The following is a 17,212-nucleotide window of genomic DNA, read 5'->3' as shown; positions in this document are numbered from 1 at the left end:
TTTGAAATTTGAATATACTTAACGACAACTAACAGTGTTAGTTTGGTTAGGAACCTCACGTAATATATTGCACTAAAGGGACGCATCATTAGTTTGTGGTCCACTAAGAGGACCCACACGTAAAAAACTCTTAAAATTTTGATTTTAAATTTGAGCTCGGCTTTCAATTTATGAACAAATGGAGCTCCACTTTTTTTTTTTTTTGGGTAAATGGAGCTCGATTAATGATTACCAATTGTTAACCAATAAGAAAGATTAATGATTACCAATAAGTAAAGACAACAATTTTGATTTGAATCATTTGGACAGTTCAGATAAGTTTAGTTATTATTATAGGTTAGTTAAATTATTATTATTATTATTTAGAGTAAATTATGCCAACATAGGCCTTAAAGCATTGACACCCCAATTTATGTTTGAAAAATACAGTCATCCAACAATTGAATTTTTATTGGACACTATTAATCATAGTTGGTGGGTCCCATTACAATTTGCGTCATAGGTGTGAAATCCAGCCCAAACCTTAACCCGGAAATCCATTTGTTTGTAGGTCCAAAGACCCAAAGTGAAGGTAGAAGTCAATTGTGGACCGTCTCAGTGGAAGACATGGTGTTTGACCCAGAACCCATGGATTTGATGATGGAGTTCCCTATATGGAAGCCTTACCTGATTTGGAGAAGAAACTGCAAATTGTTGGAGAAGAGCTTGGTTGATGGACTTGAGCCCTAGATTGACACATTTTGGAAGGTCCCTCAATGTTTGGTAAGTCTCTTGATTGAGTTGGGAGAAGCCCCTTTGGAATTTTGAAATTTGGAGTTAGAAAACCAGATTTTTGGGCCTTACTGCTCAGTGTTGGTCGATCACCTGACCGACCAACACATGAGCGACCAATAGTGACAGGGACTATTTGGTAAATCTTTGAATTTTTAGGTTTTTGAAGTTCCATACATTATAACTTCGTGGTAAACTACCTCATTATGTTCCTAAGCCTCTAGAGAACGTGGGAAGCCTCTCTCAAGCACTCACGTTGGAACTTTGGAAGATCTTCAACCAATTCTCAAAGTTTTTTGACGAATCTTCTTCCTTAAGGTTTTTTAATCACTCTTACTCTCACTAGATCTACTCTTATTATTTTATTCTTATCTCTGTGATTAGGAGGATGCTCTTATGTCATTCCCATGACTGATCCTCCAATCTTTGTAGTTCTAGAATGAATCTCCATTCACTCTATTACTTTGTGAATCAACACATGATGATTTCGAAGGAAAATCAAGTGTGATCTTCATGAATGAATACTCATTCTAAGTTTTTGATTTCTAAAGCATGCTAGATTCATTCCTATGATTATTGTTATCTATGATCTACTGTTCTTTTCTTCCTAGAGTGAATTCTCATTCTCTCTAGTCTTTCTGTAGAAATCATGGATTGATTTCAGAAAAGGCCTAGTTTTGATTAAATTAGAATTCTACTCTAATGATCATTGTTGATGCCTAATATATGCTAGATAATCTTAGTTTACTATTTTAGAATTTTCCTTGAAATTTCGGAGTGTTTCGAATCTCGGAAGTTGAGTTTCGGATAAAAAAAACTAGGGGTTTTGTCTGTACAAAACTAGCTTGGTCGATCAAAGCGACCAAGCCTGACCGACCAACAGAGTCAGGGACAGCAAGGTGACTCTGTTTTGATCCATTTCACTTCCAATCTTCCAGTGTTTGTTCCTAATGCTTAACCTATGCTTGTTTAGGGTCTATTTGGTAACTTTGGACCTATCCTCATCCTTTTCTCCAGAGTTTTTCGAGATTAACTAAGGTAAGGACATTTGTTCTCAAATAACCTAAAATACATGATTGCTTATATTTGATTTGAATTGCATGATCATACTACTATTTTCATGAGTTACTTATAGTTACATTACTGCTATAATTACTATAACTACAATAGGACTTTAATCATGTGATTCACTTGTTATTTTGATTATAAATGATTGGTTATTCTCTCGTGAATGGTTTATCAGTTGTGCTTATGAATGACTGATTTGGAATGTGTTTGCCTAAGTTGCAATTGGGGAATGGGGAATGTCCTTTTGACATTTCTGTCTTTGGATACCAATGGAGGTGGTATGGGACACTTTCCTATGGTGCCCCTTGGCGCTTTCCCTGATTACTGGTTGACATACCTAGGGCTTCTCTCGCAGTGTTTGGCTAGGATTACCCTATTATATCAGACCGATTCATAAGAGAATTGTGACCGATTGACCCATGGCAGCAATGGGGATTTGTGGGTGATCAAGACCGGTAACCAACCAGTGGGAGGACATGAATCACATTGTGGGGGTCATTCATTGGTAGGGTTGCAGTAGTAGACTTGGGCTCATGGGCACTCAAGACCGGTAACCAACCCATGAGAGGACATGAGAGCTTCCCGTTTACAATTTGTGGGTGACCAATAGGGTTAATGAGTCCGTAGTCCGAGTTAGTTGTAGCCATAGGATACGATGACTCTAGTGGGAAGGATACCGGAAAGGATCGCTAGAGGCGAGGAATGGAAGTATCTAACCCTGACTTGATGTAACTAAGTAGATGACCTGCATTGGGCCAAGATTTACCCTGACATGCGCCAATACTCAAACCAATGGTAATGTGAGAGAGTGGTGACCCTAGCCATGGAATGTCTAAGAGGGATGCAGGACCCAATTACCACCGGAGAACCCAAGATACCGAGATGGTTGAGGGAGAGTGATTTGAGACCTACCCAGGGGAGTATGGTTCTATGACTTAAAGCATGTCTTCCACTAGAGACCAACATACATAGAGTTAGAAGCATACTTGCATAACTGCCTCATATCATATTGCATCTTGTATGTTTTGCTATCATGTTATATGTGTTATTGTGGAATAAATTGCCTTGTTAAGTTCTTTTGAACTCATTCCTTTTGGACAATGTTGTTAGATCTTTCTGCAGGTACTAATGACTATAAGAGCCAGTACTATGAAGTCCAAGCGGATGACTCATACTGTTCCCAAAGTTGTCACATCCACCAAGCTAGTACCCTACTAGGCATACCCAGGTATGTGATCCACAGTCTCGAAGATCAAGTATCGAGCAACCATGCCTCCCACATACGCAATAACACAATCGTGAACAATAATAATCAAGGTAAAGTGTATAATAAAAAGAAATCATGGATAAGATAAGAACAAATAATAAGAGTGCGGAAAAAAGATGATACCAATATATAAATATAATCCAAAAGAGAGAGAGAGTGAGCGGAAGTCACTCCCTCAGTGGAGCGGAAAAGTAGTCAATCAAAGTTAATTACAAAACCAACATCTAAGAGTATATCAAAAGAAAGTTAATTTACATATTCGAGTTTCCAAATAATAACAATAAAAGGGCCTAAACTAAGGTCTCCTTAGTCTTGTTCATGATGTCCTCGTAAGTGTACATGAAGGAAACAAAGCAGGGCCTCTCCCACACCAAAGTCCGGCTAATCTTGGTACGGAGGGTAATCACCCTCAGCACCTTCACAGTAACTTTCATAATGGCCAGGACCTTCAGTGTAGTATGTGGAATCCTAGTTCGCCTCAAAGTATGAGCCAACGGCTTCTTCGGTAGCTGTGGAGAAATCTACCAAACAATGCACAAAAAGGAATAAGTTCAAAAGAACTTAGCAAGGCAGTTAATCCATAATACATAAACCATATGATACAAATCATAACATGATGCAAGATGATATGAAACACATGATACAAGTATGATACTAACTCTACATATGCTAGTCTCTATGGTAGACATGCTTTAAGTCATAGCACCATATTTCTTTGGGTAAATCTCAATCACTCAATCACCAGTTGATAATGGGTCCTGCATCCCTCGGGACAAATCCATGGTTGGGGTTTAAGTCACTGCTCTCTCACATCACCATTGATCTAAGTAGTGGAGCATGTCAAGGTGAAGCCTAGCCCAATGCAAGTCATCTACTTAGTCATATCATGTCATATCCAGTATATGTCAATTCCTCCCATCCCGGGATCCTTTCCGATATCCTTCACACTAGAGTCACAGATATTACTCACCGGACTCACCAACCCTATTGGTCATCTACAAATAGTAGACGGGAAGCTCTCACGTCCTCTCACGGATCTAACCCACCGGTCTCGAGTGCCCGTGAGCCCAAGTCTAGCTATTTGCAACCCCACCAATAAATGGCCCCTTTCGGGTATCCATAGTATGATTTATGTCCTCTCACGGGGTGGTTACCGGTCTTGAGTGCCCATCAAACCATACTACTACCACGGGTCGTTCAGTCTTAATGCCCTTCCGATTCAGGTTTGATACAACGGGGATGTCCTAGCCAACACATCTAGACAAGTCCTATGTATGTCACCCAATAATTCGGGAAAGCGTCGATGGGCATCTTCGGAGAACATCCCATACTATTCCCTCCGATGTCCAAGGACAAAAATGCCAAAAGGACATTCCCCAATCCCAAATCATACTTATCTAATCACATTCTCAATTCATCATATCATACATACATGATACATCATCATATTGAAAGATACGTCATAACATCACATGATCAAGTGTATAAGAAATGACAAGAATTAATAGACATGATAAACAAAGTAATTAAACATGGTGCTACTATCATAAGGTAACTACAGTAGTCATATGATGTCTAAAACAACTAATAATATAAGCCTACTAAGTTGCCAACATCAGAGTAACAATCATATAGCCTATGTCACATGGGTATAACCGTCCTTACCTTAAGCCGCGATGATGATAATCCAATGGCCACAAAAGAATGATCCAAATATGGTATTAAGACCCTAGACAAACATAAATGAAAGATTATAAAAGAAATCGGGAAAATCGGAGGTCAAACGGATCAAATCGACGAAGTACACAATTCAGCAGTCCATTGGTTGACTGATTGGTTGACTGGCCCAATCGACCAAGCAGTTGACCAAGTGAATAGGGTCCGATGCCAAATAGTGATTTTTGGCTCAAAATCGATCTTCCGGGGCTTGGATCGATCCGAAACTTGGAGGGATTCATCGTATCAATATAAGAATACTACTAATCAAGTAATTAACACAATCTAAAGGTCTAATTAGAAACCCCCAAATTGAAACCCTATGTTCCAAATGCAATAATCATAGCATGAATTGAAATCAAGTGAATTTGCATTGGAAATGAATGAATTAGCTAGGAGAACTAATAGGAATTGGATTAGAATCATATGCTAGCAATAAACATAGACATAGCACACTATATATCTCAGTTTAGGACAAGAATGCATGAATTAAGAAGAGAATCAAAGGAATGCATATGCAAGGATTGAAATGAGAGCATAGCATCAATGGAAAAGGAATGAGATCAATGATTAGCTAAGAGTGAACACTTGGAGTGATGGTTGCAAGGTTGCAGCATCAACTCCAAGGTTGCAACAGCAAGAAAAGAAAAGAAAAGAGTAGAATAGAGAGTGAGAGTGATGAATCATACCTTGAATGTGCAAATGGAGACAATAGACAATGATTGCAATGATTGGGGGCAAGAATCCTTCACAAACACCAAGAGAGTGCCTTAGGAAGCTCCACTCTCATTCTCAGTAGCCTAAATGAGTATAATAGGGTTCAAAACACGAGAAACACTTTAATAGAGAAAGGAATATCCAAAAAGCATCTTTTTCTCGGATTTGTACAACCATTGGCAGACTGGCTTTGGTCGATTGACTCAGTCGACCAAGCATGTACAACAAGCTTGAATCAAGGAAATGAAAGGCTATACGGCTCCGAATTGAATTGGATTTTCTCCTACAAGTCAATAAACAAGTCTAGAGTAGAGAAATACCTTCGAAACAAGACCGGAAGTGCATCAAGCACTTCAACTAAGCTTACCCTCTTCTAGGTGTAGTTTCTCACTAAACACTAACAATGCATCCAAGTAAGGGGCTTCACTGCCAATATCCATGGGCTCCGAATCATACACCAAGTCTTCAACTATGAGGGCCCACAAGTCTCTTCTTCCACCACTCCAGGTCTTCGGACCTACACACATCAAGGATCCGGGTTAGGGTCAGGGTTAGGATAGGGCTGGGTTTCACATTCTCCCCCCCCCCCTTAAAAGAAATTTTGTTCCTCGAAATTGAAAGAGTACCTGTGCTTCCAAAAAGATGAGGAAACTTCTCCTTCATGTCTTCTTCTTTCTCCCATGAAGCTTCTTCAGCGGTATGGTTCTTCCACCGAATCTTCACCAAAGGGATGGTGCGATTTTACAATTGTTTGTCCTTTTTGTCTAGGATTTCGGCTGGCTCTTCATCGTAGGAAAGATCAGCACTGAGTCCTTCGAGTGCTTGTTGTAGTATGTGTTTTGGGTTCTCTATGTACTTCCGGAGCATAGAAACATGGAACACATTATGAACTCCAGCAAGAGATGGGGGCAAGGCCAAACAGTATGCAACAGGTCCAACCTTCTCCAAAATCTCAAAAGGTCTGATGAAACGATGGCTAAGCTTTCCTTTAACATTGAATCTCATCACTCCCTTCATAGGCGATACTTTGAGGAAAACTTTCTCTCCAATCTGAAATTCTAAATCGGTTCTTCTCTTGTCGGCATAAGATTTCTGTCTAGACTGGGCAGACTTGATCCTTTCTCTAATCATGTCAACCATCGCACTTGTAGCTTCAATCATTTCTAGACCCAAAACTCTTCTTTCACCGGTCTCGGTCCAATACAAAGGCATCCTACAAGTGTTACCATACAAAGCTTTAAATGGAGCCATGCCTATTGTTGCTTGATAATTGTTGTTATAGGCAAACTCAACCAAAGCTAAGTGTTCATCCCAATTGCCACCCATATCCACTACACAAGATCTAAGCATATCTTCCAAGATTTGAATTGTCCACTCAGATTGTCCATCAGGCTGTAGATGATGAGCTGTACTCAGATTCAATTGGGTTCCCAAGGCTTTCTGCAGACTATTCCAAAACCTTGAGGTGAACCTAGGATCATGATCAGAAACAATACTCACAGGCACTCCGTGTAGACGAACCACATTGTCCACATAAAGCCTAGCTAGCTTATCCAAAGTATGAATGATCTTCATAGGAATAAAATGAGCTGATTTAGTCAACATATCAACAATCACCCACACAGTGTCATTACCTTTACTTGTCTGAGGCAAGCTAGTCATGAAGTCCATAGAAATATCTTCCCACTTCCAACTAGGAATAGGAAGGGGCTGAAGTAATCCCGATGGGGGTTGACGAACGGCTTTCACACGTTGGCAAGTCTCACACTTGGCAACAAAATCTTCAATATCAGCTTTCAGACCAATCCACGAAAAATGTTCCCTTAAGTCCTTGTACATCTTGGTACCTCCAAGGTGTACTGTAAAGATTGACTGGTGTGCTTCCTTCAATATTTCCTTCTTGATTTCTTCAACAGCCGGCACACAAAGTCTACCTCTAAACAACAAAGCACCATCCATAGACATACTAAAATCAAAGTCCATTTCGGGAGTCAAGACAATCTTCTCAATCTTCTCTTTCAACTCTTGGTCGGAACCTTGCAAAGCAACAATTCTGTCTCGAAGGGTGGATCTTGCTGTCATAGCAGAGAGAACAAAATCCGAATCTTCGAAAACAACTTCCAAACCAAAACCCGCAATCGAAAACAACAAAGGTTGACTCAAAGCATTCAAGTCCAACACCTTCTTTTGACTTTTCCTGCTAAGTGCATCAGCAACAACATTAGCCTTACCAGGGTGATACTGGATGTCACAGATATAATCAAAGACCAATTCTAACCATCTTCTTTGTCTCATGTTCAATTCCTTCTGGGTAAAAAAGTACTTCAAACTCTAATGATATGTGAAGATAGCGATCTTCTCACCATACAGGTAATGTCTCCAAATCTTCAAAGCAAAGACAACGCGGCAAGCTCTAGATCATGAGTGGGGTAGTTCCGCTCATAATTCTTCAATTGCCGAGAGGCATATGCCACTACTTTACCATGTTGCATCAACACGCAACCAAAACCAATCTTAGAAGCATCAGTGTAGACTGTCAAACCACCATAACTATCAGGTATAGTCAAAACCAAAGCACTTGTCAATCTAACTTTCAGCCCTTCGAAATTCTTCTCACAAGCTTCGGTCCACACAAACTTCTCTTCCTTTCTAGTTAGCTTAGTCATAGGAGCAGCCAACCTAGAAAAGTTCTCAATAAACCTTCTGTAGTATCCTGCCAATCCAAGGAAACTTCTTATCTCAGTCATAGTCTTCGGTCTTTCCCATTCGGCAACGGCTTGCACCTTTTCAGGATCAACAAGAATACCTTTGGCTGAAACAACATGGCCGAGAAATACTACCCTTGAGAGCCAAAAGTCACACTTGCTAAACTTAGCATAGAGCTTCTTTTCTCTCAACCTTTGAAATGTGAAATTAAGGTGTTCCACATGCTCTTCTTCATTCTTCGAATAGATCAAGATGTCATCAATAAAGACGATCACAAACTTATCAAGCCTATCATAAAATACTCGATTCATGAGATCCATGAACACAGAAGGAGCATTAGTTAAACCAAAAGGCATAACTCTAAACTCATAATGTCCATATCTTGTTCTGAACGCTGTCTTAAAGATATCACTTGACTTCACTTTCAACTGATGATATCCAGACCTCAAGTCAATCTTTGAGTACACAGCTGCACCTTTCAACTAATCGAAAAGATCATCAATCCGGGGCAGCGGATATCTATTCTTGAAAGTCAACTTGTTCAACTCCCGGTAATCAATGCATAGACGCATGATATTGTCCTTCTTCTTCACAAACAAGACTGGAGCTTCCCAAGGGGATACACCAGGTTGTACAAAACCTCTCTCTAAGAGCTCATTCATTTGTGTTAGCGACTCTTCTAACTCGGTAGGTGCCATTCTATAGGGAGCTTTAGATACCGGGGCAGCTCTAGGAGTTAAGTCAATGGAAAACTCAACTTCTCTATCAGGGGGTAGTCCTGACAGATCATCTGGAAACACATCGGCAAAATCACACACAACCTTGACTTCATCAAGCTTCTTTCCTTCTTTGACCTTGCTTCCAAGTGAAGCACTTTCCACAAATGCACAGACTTGCATCAATGCGGTCAAAGTCTTCTTACTGATTCTTCCCTTTTCTCCTTGGAACTCAAAAACTGAATTCTCACTCAACTGAAACTGAATTCTCTTTGAAGAACACAAGATTACAGCATTGTGAGATGTCAGCCAGTCAATTCCCAAGATTACATCAAAGTCCTTCATATCAAGCAACACTAAGTTCACCTTCAAATTCTTTCCACAAATCAACATAGGACATTCTTCTAACACTCTATCTAGCTTTACAACAGACCCAATAGGGGTACTAATCAACAAACAACTAGATAAACACCTGGGTGTTAGGTTAGTCTTCAAAGCAAAAGTAGATGAGATGAATAAATGAAATGCACCCGTATCAAACAAAACAAATGCTGGAAATGAAGCAACTAACAATGTACCTGTAACAACATCATGACAAGGATCCTGTTCAACACCAGACATGCTGAACACTCTGCCAGAGGGAGGGGCAGGGGCAGGAACAACAACACTTCTCACAACAGGGGCCAATAGGTTGGGAGGCTTCTTCGGACAAAAATAAGCATAATGACTTGTCTACTTGCAAAAGAAACAAGTAGAGTCCTTCTGTCCAATAAGAGTCGCTACAGTGGGAGGTCTCTGAAATGCAGGTCTAGGATTAGCAATCCCAGGCCGAGAAGGATAAACAGCTCCCGTAGGTCTAACTCCAGTAGGATGACTATGCTGGCCCGCATGTACAACAACGAACTCTGTCCAACACTCCTTGGCTCAAAGGTAGGAGTGGGATATGGAGTAGGTCTCACAAATCGACGATCAATGCAGTCAACATAACCAGGGTTCCTTGGCTGCCAAGGCCTCTGGACCCGAACATTCTCTATTTCTGTCTCTTCTAGCTTCTTTGCATTCTGTACTACCTGGGCATAGCTCTCAAGAGGGAGAACGGTGAGATATGCCTTTATCGATGGCCACAGTCCTTTGAAAAACTTCTTCACTTTCGCATTGTCAGGTTTGATCGAATCAGGGGCGAAAAAGAATAGCTCTTCAAATTTCTGCTGGTAGTCCAGCACAGATAAGGAACCTTGAACCAATGCCATAAATTCTGCCTCCTTGGCATCCTTCACTGCTTCAGGAAAGTAATTCTTATAGAACGCTTCTTTAAACAATTCCCACGATACAACACCCGCATGGAGGTCTTCAAGAATAGGTCTAGTCGAAGTCCACCATGCATCAGCCTCATGCTGAAGCTTCTGCTTCTGCAAAAAGAACTTTCTGGGCATCGGAGCACTGCAAATTCCAAAAGGCCTTCTCTAGTTCCCTCAGCTATTTGTTAGGAAATAGAGCATCCTTTGTTACACCGGTGAAAGATGGCACTTGCAGTTTCAGGAAACTCTTCATTAGCCTAGTATGCGGGGTTCCAGCGAACCTCTCCACATACGGAGCTGCAACATTAGGGTTTCCTTGCCCACCAGCATGATCCCCGCCATGAAGCTTGTCATCATCTGAGTAAACTGGGTTGCCTGTTGTTGCATCATGTTATTCATAACATTAGCAATATCCCGAAAACTTCTGATCTCAAGAGCACCTGGGAGGTCAATAGTGGTGTGACTATTCTCTTGTGTCTGTTGGTCTGAAGTACCAGCACGCGTCTCACCATTACCGGTGCTACCGGAACCTACAAGTCAATTTCTCAAGACAACCATTCTGCAAAAATAAAGATGACAACACCAACATCGAAGATTCGTCAACAACTTCAAGACCAAGTGATTAGAATGCTCAAACATACTTAGAATCATCAACATAGTAAGCAAACAATCAAACATTGGTCAAAAATCCAAAAATCGAGCCGAAAATCCAAGCAAAATCCAAAACAGGGCATTTTGTCTTCCTTTGGTCGACTGGTTCATTCGACCAAGCAAATTCAGCACACGAATTTTGGGCTTTAAACCTCATTTCCCACTTCGTTTCTCATTTCAAACTCAAATTTCTCAAGGAAGAGCTCTGGAGAACCAACTTGCCAATGTTTCCAAGGAGAATCCAAGTGTTTAGAAGCTTCAACAACATCAACACAACACACATAGAAGATCCAAACAAGGTAAGCACTATTCATCATCTTCTCAAGTTGGTTTCTTTGTGTAAAATCCATGAAAATCCATGTTTAACTTGTTGTTCTAGGTTAGAAACATGTTCATGCATGCTTAGTAACGTAATCCCATAGTTTCCATACAAAAACAAGCCTTAAACATCAAGCAAACACAAAAACACCAACTTGCTTTCACTAACGCAACCGAAATTCTCAAATTTAGAAAATTTTCGAATACTCTCAAACCGCTTGGAATTTTAACATGAAATCAGTTGTCACATGCTAGAAATGATATGCTAAAGGTACTCATGCAATTTGTTTCAACCAATTTCGATGTTTTCAAAAATCCCCAATTTTGACCTAAGAAGCCAAAAATCACATTTCTAGCTTGCTGAATTTTCCGCTTTAGGCTGTGATTCGATTTGAATTTTCCCCAAAATCGAAAATATCCAAAAATTATGAAAATGCCCTTCTTGTCTAAAGTTCTTGGTAATTCTCTAACATTGACTTGTTTAATCTCTTTCTATAGGTACAGTCATCATGGAGAGACGAGGACGAGGAGGAGGCCATGGTATAGGTAGATTAGTAGGGGCCAGGAGAGGTTGAGGACAGGCTCCGCCTCAGCCACGAGAGGAGGTCATAGATAGACATAGATTTACGACACCACAGGCAGAGTTTCTACATGAGACTTACTTTGAACATTGTCGCATTGAGCATGGTCGAGCACTTCAGTTGCGAGAGTTGAGGACCTTTAGGATCAGACAACGGTTCGATACAATGAGATGAACACACCTGTTTATGGAGGATCTACCGGTGTATCCGGAGTTGGTTCGGCTGTTCATGTAACAACCCCCGTATTTCTAACCCAGGATCCGTATTGCAGGTCTGAGAACCCGAAGGTCTAGCTGGGTAAATTTGTGGAGTGTCAGGATAGAAGTCCATGATCCATACCCTGAACCCATGGATCTGGATTCTTTTGTTGAAGAGCCTGCCTTGCTTGGTAGTTGGACTTCTGGAAGGCAAGTGATGTCTGGAGATGTTCGGAATGAAGGTAAGACATCCCCCATGTCTTCTTTAGGGCTAGGTTGTCCTTGGACATCAACCCCCTGAGCAAAGCACCCTTGTATAGCAATATATTTGGGGGCAGTTGCTAGTGGCGGTTGATTAAACCAAGCGACCGCCTTGAGCGACAGACTGGTCCTGATTGCTGAATTTTGCCCTATTTTGCCCCCTGACTCCTATAAATAGTAAACCTCGTCTATTTTACCAATATTATATTTGGGATTACCATTTTTGGAGGTTAGACGGCTGTGGAGACGTGCTGGAAGCAGTTCTAAAGTGCTGTCAGAGTCCTAGAAGGTTCTACTGTCTTTCATAGTTGATCTGGTTGAGGTAAGTGATTCCCTGTTCACTCATACTTCACCACTTGCTATAATAAAAGTAGAATAGTGTTTCCCTTTGATGTTCTTGATCCTTCTATTGCACTGCCTACCTTTTTGTTGATCTTGGTGAGATCAGATCCGGAAACGAAACCCTGCTTTCATGAAAAGGGCTTATCTAATCAAGGGAAGGTCTCTGGATAACCAATTTGATGTCTTTGGTTAGGTTTAGTATCACCTGTGGTTATAGGAGTGTTAGATTTGAGATTCAGACTATGATCATTCAAAATTCGGATTGAAAATGGATGATCAGAAGCCTGATTTTCGAATTTGAAACTCTCTGTTTTTGGGGCGGTCACTAGTGGCGGTCGATCAACTTAAGCGACCGGCCCGAGCGACCGGCTGGTTTCTAGTGACCAAATGACTTTTGGTTTTGATCCGATTTGATTCATTCGACTTATACCTTATTGTAACCCTGTATATAGGTATTCTCTGTTTCAAATAAAAGTCTTATAATAGTTTCTGAATTGCAAGTTAGAGGGAATTCTGCATAATTACAGGTAAGGACATACAATCCTATTCTTATGTAATGAGTTGAACATGCTAGTCTAGTATCTGTTATTATTGTTCTTTCTTTTCATATACTGTTGTAACCTTGTTTAGCATGCTGATCTTATGATATGCTTGCTGTTTGCATTGTCTTTACTTATACTTTGTTGATCATGAATGTGATATGCTGATGTTGGTTGGTTTATGGTTCTAATGGAAGGGGTATTCCATTGGGATATCTTAGCTTGGGATATCAGAGGGCTATGGTATGGGACACATGCTCGCTGATGTCTCTAGCTCTATCATAAATATTGGATGACATACCTAGGTAGAGTCTAGAGTTGCATGGCTAGGTATCCCACATGCTACTACCCTTTCGGTAGGGGAATTGAAGCCGGATGACCCGTGATGACAGTGATGTGATGTTGGTCCACTGTTGGTCATATAAATGGTAGGGTAGCATATGTTAGGGTTGGGCTCATGGACGTCCAAGGAACGGACTGGGTGTCTTGTGAAACCCAGCCCTGACCCTAATCTGGAAACTCTATTTATTGTAGGTCCATTGACCTGAAGTAAGGCAAGAAGTCATCTTTGGGCCATTTCTGTTGAAGACTTGATGGCTGGATTGGAATCCATGAGTGTTGATGCTAGTGTCGCAATGGTGGAAACTGCACCCGGATGAAGATTGGATTAGTTGATGGTCTTGGAGTGGTCTCTGTATTGATTCAAAGGCATTTCTAACTCCTAGGTATGTCACTCTAGAGGTGTGCAAAACCCCTTGATGTTTGGACTTGATCTGAGCCTTCAATTCCCTGTTTTGGAGTTGCTGTCTTGATTGGTCGACTCATTGGTCGATTGAACCAATCGACCAATCAATCTACCAATTGATTCTGTTTTTGAAATTTGAATCCTGTCTCTTCTATTTAAGTCTAATCTCGGGAATACTCCGCCTCCTAAGCCTCTGGAACGAGTTAGAACCCTAATCTAACCCATTCCCTTGCATTCTCTGTTGATCTCTTACAAAGACTTGAAGAATTCTTCATCTTTCTACGGCAAAGGTATGATCTCACTCACTCTCTCTTCTATCTCTGATTTTCTTCCTTTTATTCTATTTTCATTGAGATCAGAAAGGTGATGAAGCATTCTTGTAATCGTCAATTCTCTGATCTCACCATATTCTTTAAGACTCATGATCATCATCATGATCTTAACCTCAGCCAGTGGAATCTTTGAAAACCCTAACCCTAATTCTTTGAAACCCTAACCTGTGTGATTGTCTGGAGAACTTTTGGTAACCTACCTTGTGAAAGGGAAATCCTTTTTGGGTGACCTTGTGTTAACCTAAAACTTAATCATCTATACTTTCCTGTTTTGATTTGTCTTTGTTCATTCAGATCTCACAATTATTTGTCCAGGGAGCCAAAAGGGTGAAACCCTAATTCTCTTGGATTAAACCCAGGAATCCCCTAGTTGATCATGTTAACCCAATTATTATGTTTTCTTTACTAGATCTGAATTCTTTCATATCCTAGTTCATTATCTTTAATCTTTCTATTTTTCCCTCCTAACCTATGTTAACCCTAATTAGGTTAACCTCATGATTTCTAGGTTGTAACTTGAGAACTTGTTTTGAGTTAAGATTTGATATCCTCTATACCCTAGAATACTACCATGATAATTCCCCTCTTAAATGTACCCTTTTGAACCATCGAATTCGGTTCTGGATTCTCAAAATTCGGATTCTTGCAGAGCCATCATGCGCATTGGTCGACTCATTGGTCGACTGGTCCAGCAGACCAATCAATCGACCAATGAGTACAGCAACCTCAATCTTGGTCTGTTTCGATTGATTTATGATCTTTTCCTTTATGCATCTTTCCTAACATGTTGTGTACACTTGTTTAGGACTGTCTTCTCAGGTTTAGTCAAGATCATACTTGATTCTTTAAGATTCCATTCAAGTTAGAAGGTAAGGACAGTTGATTCCTTAACTACATAGATTGCTTGTTCTCTGGTTTCTACTTTGTGGAACTATGAGATTACTTACTGTTATTATAATTTAATTCTGATCTCCTACTGTGGGAACAATAGCACTTGTTTATATAATTTTTTCATTATTTATGTTATATGAATTACTTATTACTGCTTAATCCAATGTTGCTTTTACATTCTCTTTTATATGATGAACTACTGGTTGTGGATGTCATGACTGATCTGAGAATGTGTTTGCTTAAGTTTGGTTTGGGATTGGGAAGTGTCCTTTTGACACTTTTGTCCTTGGACATTATCGGAAATAGTATGGGATGTTTCCGGGGTTGCCCATCGACGCTTTCCCGAATCAATGGTTGTCATACCTAGGGATGTCTAGTAGTGTTTGGCTAGGATACACCCCTGTTATATCAGACCCGATTCGGAAGGGTATTGAGACCGAACGACCCATGGTAGCAATGGGGATTCACAGGCGCTCAAGACCGGTGAGTTATATCCGTGAGAGGACGGGAATCACATTGTGGGGGCCATTTATTGGAGGGTTGCATATGGCTAGACTTGGGCTCATGGGTGCTCGAGACCGGTGAGTTATATCCGTGAGAGGACATGAGAGCTTCCCGTTTACCATATGTGGATAACCAATAGGGTTGATGAGTCCGGTGAGTAATATCCGTGACTCTAGTGTGAAGGATACCGGAAAGGATCGCCCGGGGCGAGGAATGGAAGTATCTGGACTTGAGTTGATGTAACTGAGTAGATGACTTGCATTGGGCTAGGCTTTTCCCTGACATGCGCCAGTACTTATGCCAAATGGTTGTGAGAGAGTGTGTTGACTTAACCCCCTACCATGGTTTGTCCTGAGGGATGAAGGACCCATTACCAACCGGCTGCTCAAGACCGGTGAAATGATCCGTGAGAGAATCCAAGATATCTTAAATGGTTGAGGATGTGAGCGGACCTTCCCAAAGAAGTACGGTGCTATGACTTAAAGCATGTCTGCCGTAGAGACCAGCATACATAGAGTTAGACGCATACATACATTACTTGTTTCATACTGCATTGCATCATGTTATGTTTTGCCACATGTTATCTATGATGTTATGGATTAACTATCTTACTGAGTTTCTTCAAAACTCATTCCTGTTGTATATTTCTTTTTGTTAGATTATCCTACAGGTACAGAATACTATGACGAGCAGTACAGCGAAGCACAAGCTGATGAAGCGTATTACACGCAAAGTGCTAGCAACGATCAAGATTACTTTGATGATCCCCCGGCGGATCAAGCTGCGTACTACTTTTGAGAACGACATAGAGTTAGAATGGATTCATTGGATTGATGAAGTCCATACTTATGAAGACGTTATCTATAAACTTGAAGACGCTTGATCTTAGTTTATTTCTTAGTACATTTGTTTCAGTTGTAATCCCTTTTGATTTTTATACTACGTTCCGCTATTTTGGTAAAGTGAGTTTCCGCCTCACTTCACTCCTTTTTGATATCATTGGATATCTGGTATCTTTCCGCACTCTGATTATACTGATTGTTCATTTCTTGTTTTGAACCTTGTTTATAATATTAAACCTTGATTTATTTTTGTTTATGATTATGTTATTGTATATGTGGGAGGATGATTTCCTCGATACTTGATCTTTGGGGCTGTGGATCACACTCTCGGGTATGCCAGTTAGGGTACCGGTTGGGAGGATGTTACATGTCGTGAGGAATCATGAGAGCATTCCGCCCCAACAATATATGGATTACCATAGGTTATGGAATGGAGTCCAATAGTGGTAGCTAGTCCATAAGGGTTCTCATTCCTAGGTTGCAAAGGATACTGAACCAAGTTGGTTGGTGCCATAGGGGATGTATCTGGACTTCATGTAATATGTTACTTTTATGACTTGCATTGGATTAGAAACCCCGACATGCTCCAGTACTCATGCCAATGGTCGTGGTGAGAGAGTGTTGACTTAACCCTAGCCATGGTTTGAGAGCCAGTGTGGACTTTCCATTTTACCCAGGATCCCTACAGAGGTAACCAGTCCTTGCCAGATCAGAGTGACTAGACCTACCCAGAGGAGGGCTGTTGTATAT

At 40.7% G+C, this 17,212-nt stretch overlaps 1 pseudogene; it reads right to left on the bottom strand.

Moving 5' to 3' along the window:
- LOC149024390 (uncharacterized) overlaps positions 1-10,211 on the bottom strand; it is an 82,343-nt pseudogene extending 72,132 nt beyond the window's left edge.
- Between the last annotated feature and the right edge of the window lie 7,001 nt (positions 10,212-17,212).

The sequence above is a fragment of the Hakea prostrata genome, chromosome 2 (assembly GCF_041222555.1).
Source record: "Hakea prostrata isolate BN-2017 chromosome 2, UWA_Hpros_2, whole genome shotgun sequence".
Lineage (NCBI taxonomy): Eukaryota > Viridiplantae > Streptophyta > Magnoliopsida > Proteales > Proteaceae > Hakea > Hakea prostrata.
Note: the sequence above shows the minus strand (reverse complement) of the source record. Positions and strands in the feature narration are given on the sequence as shown.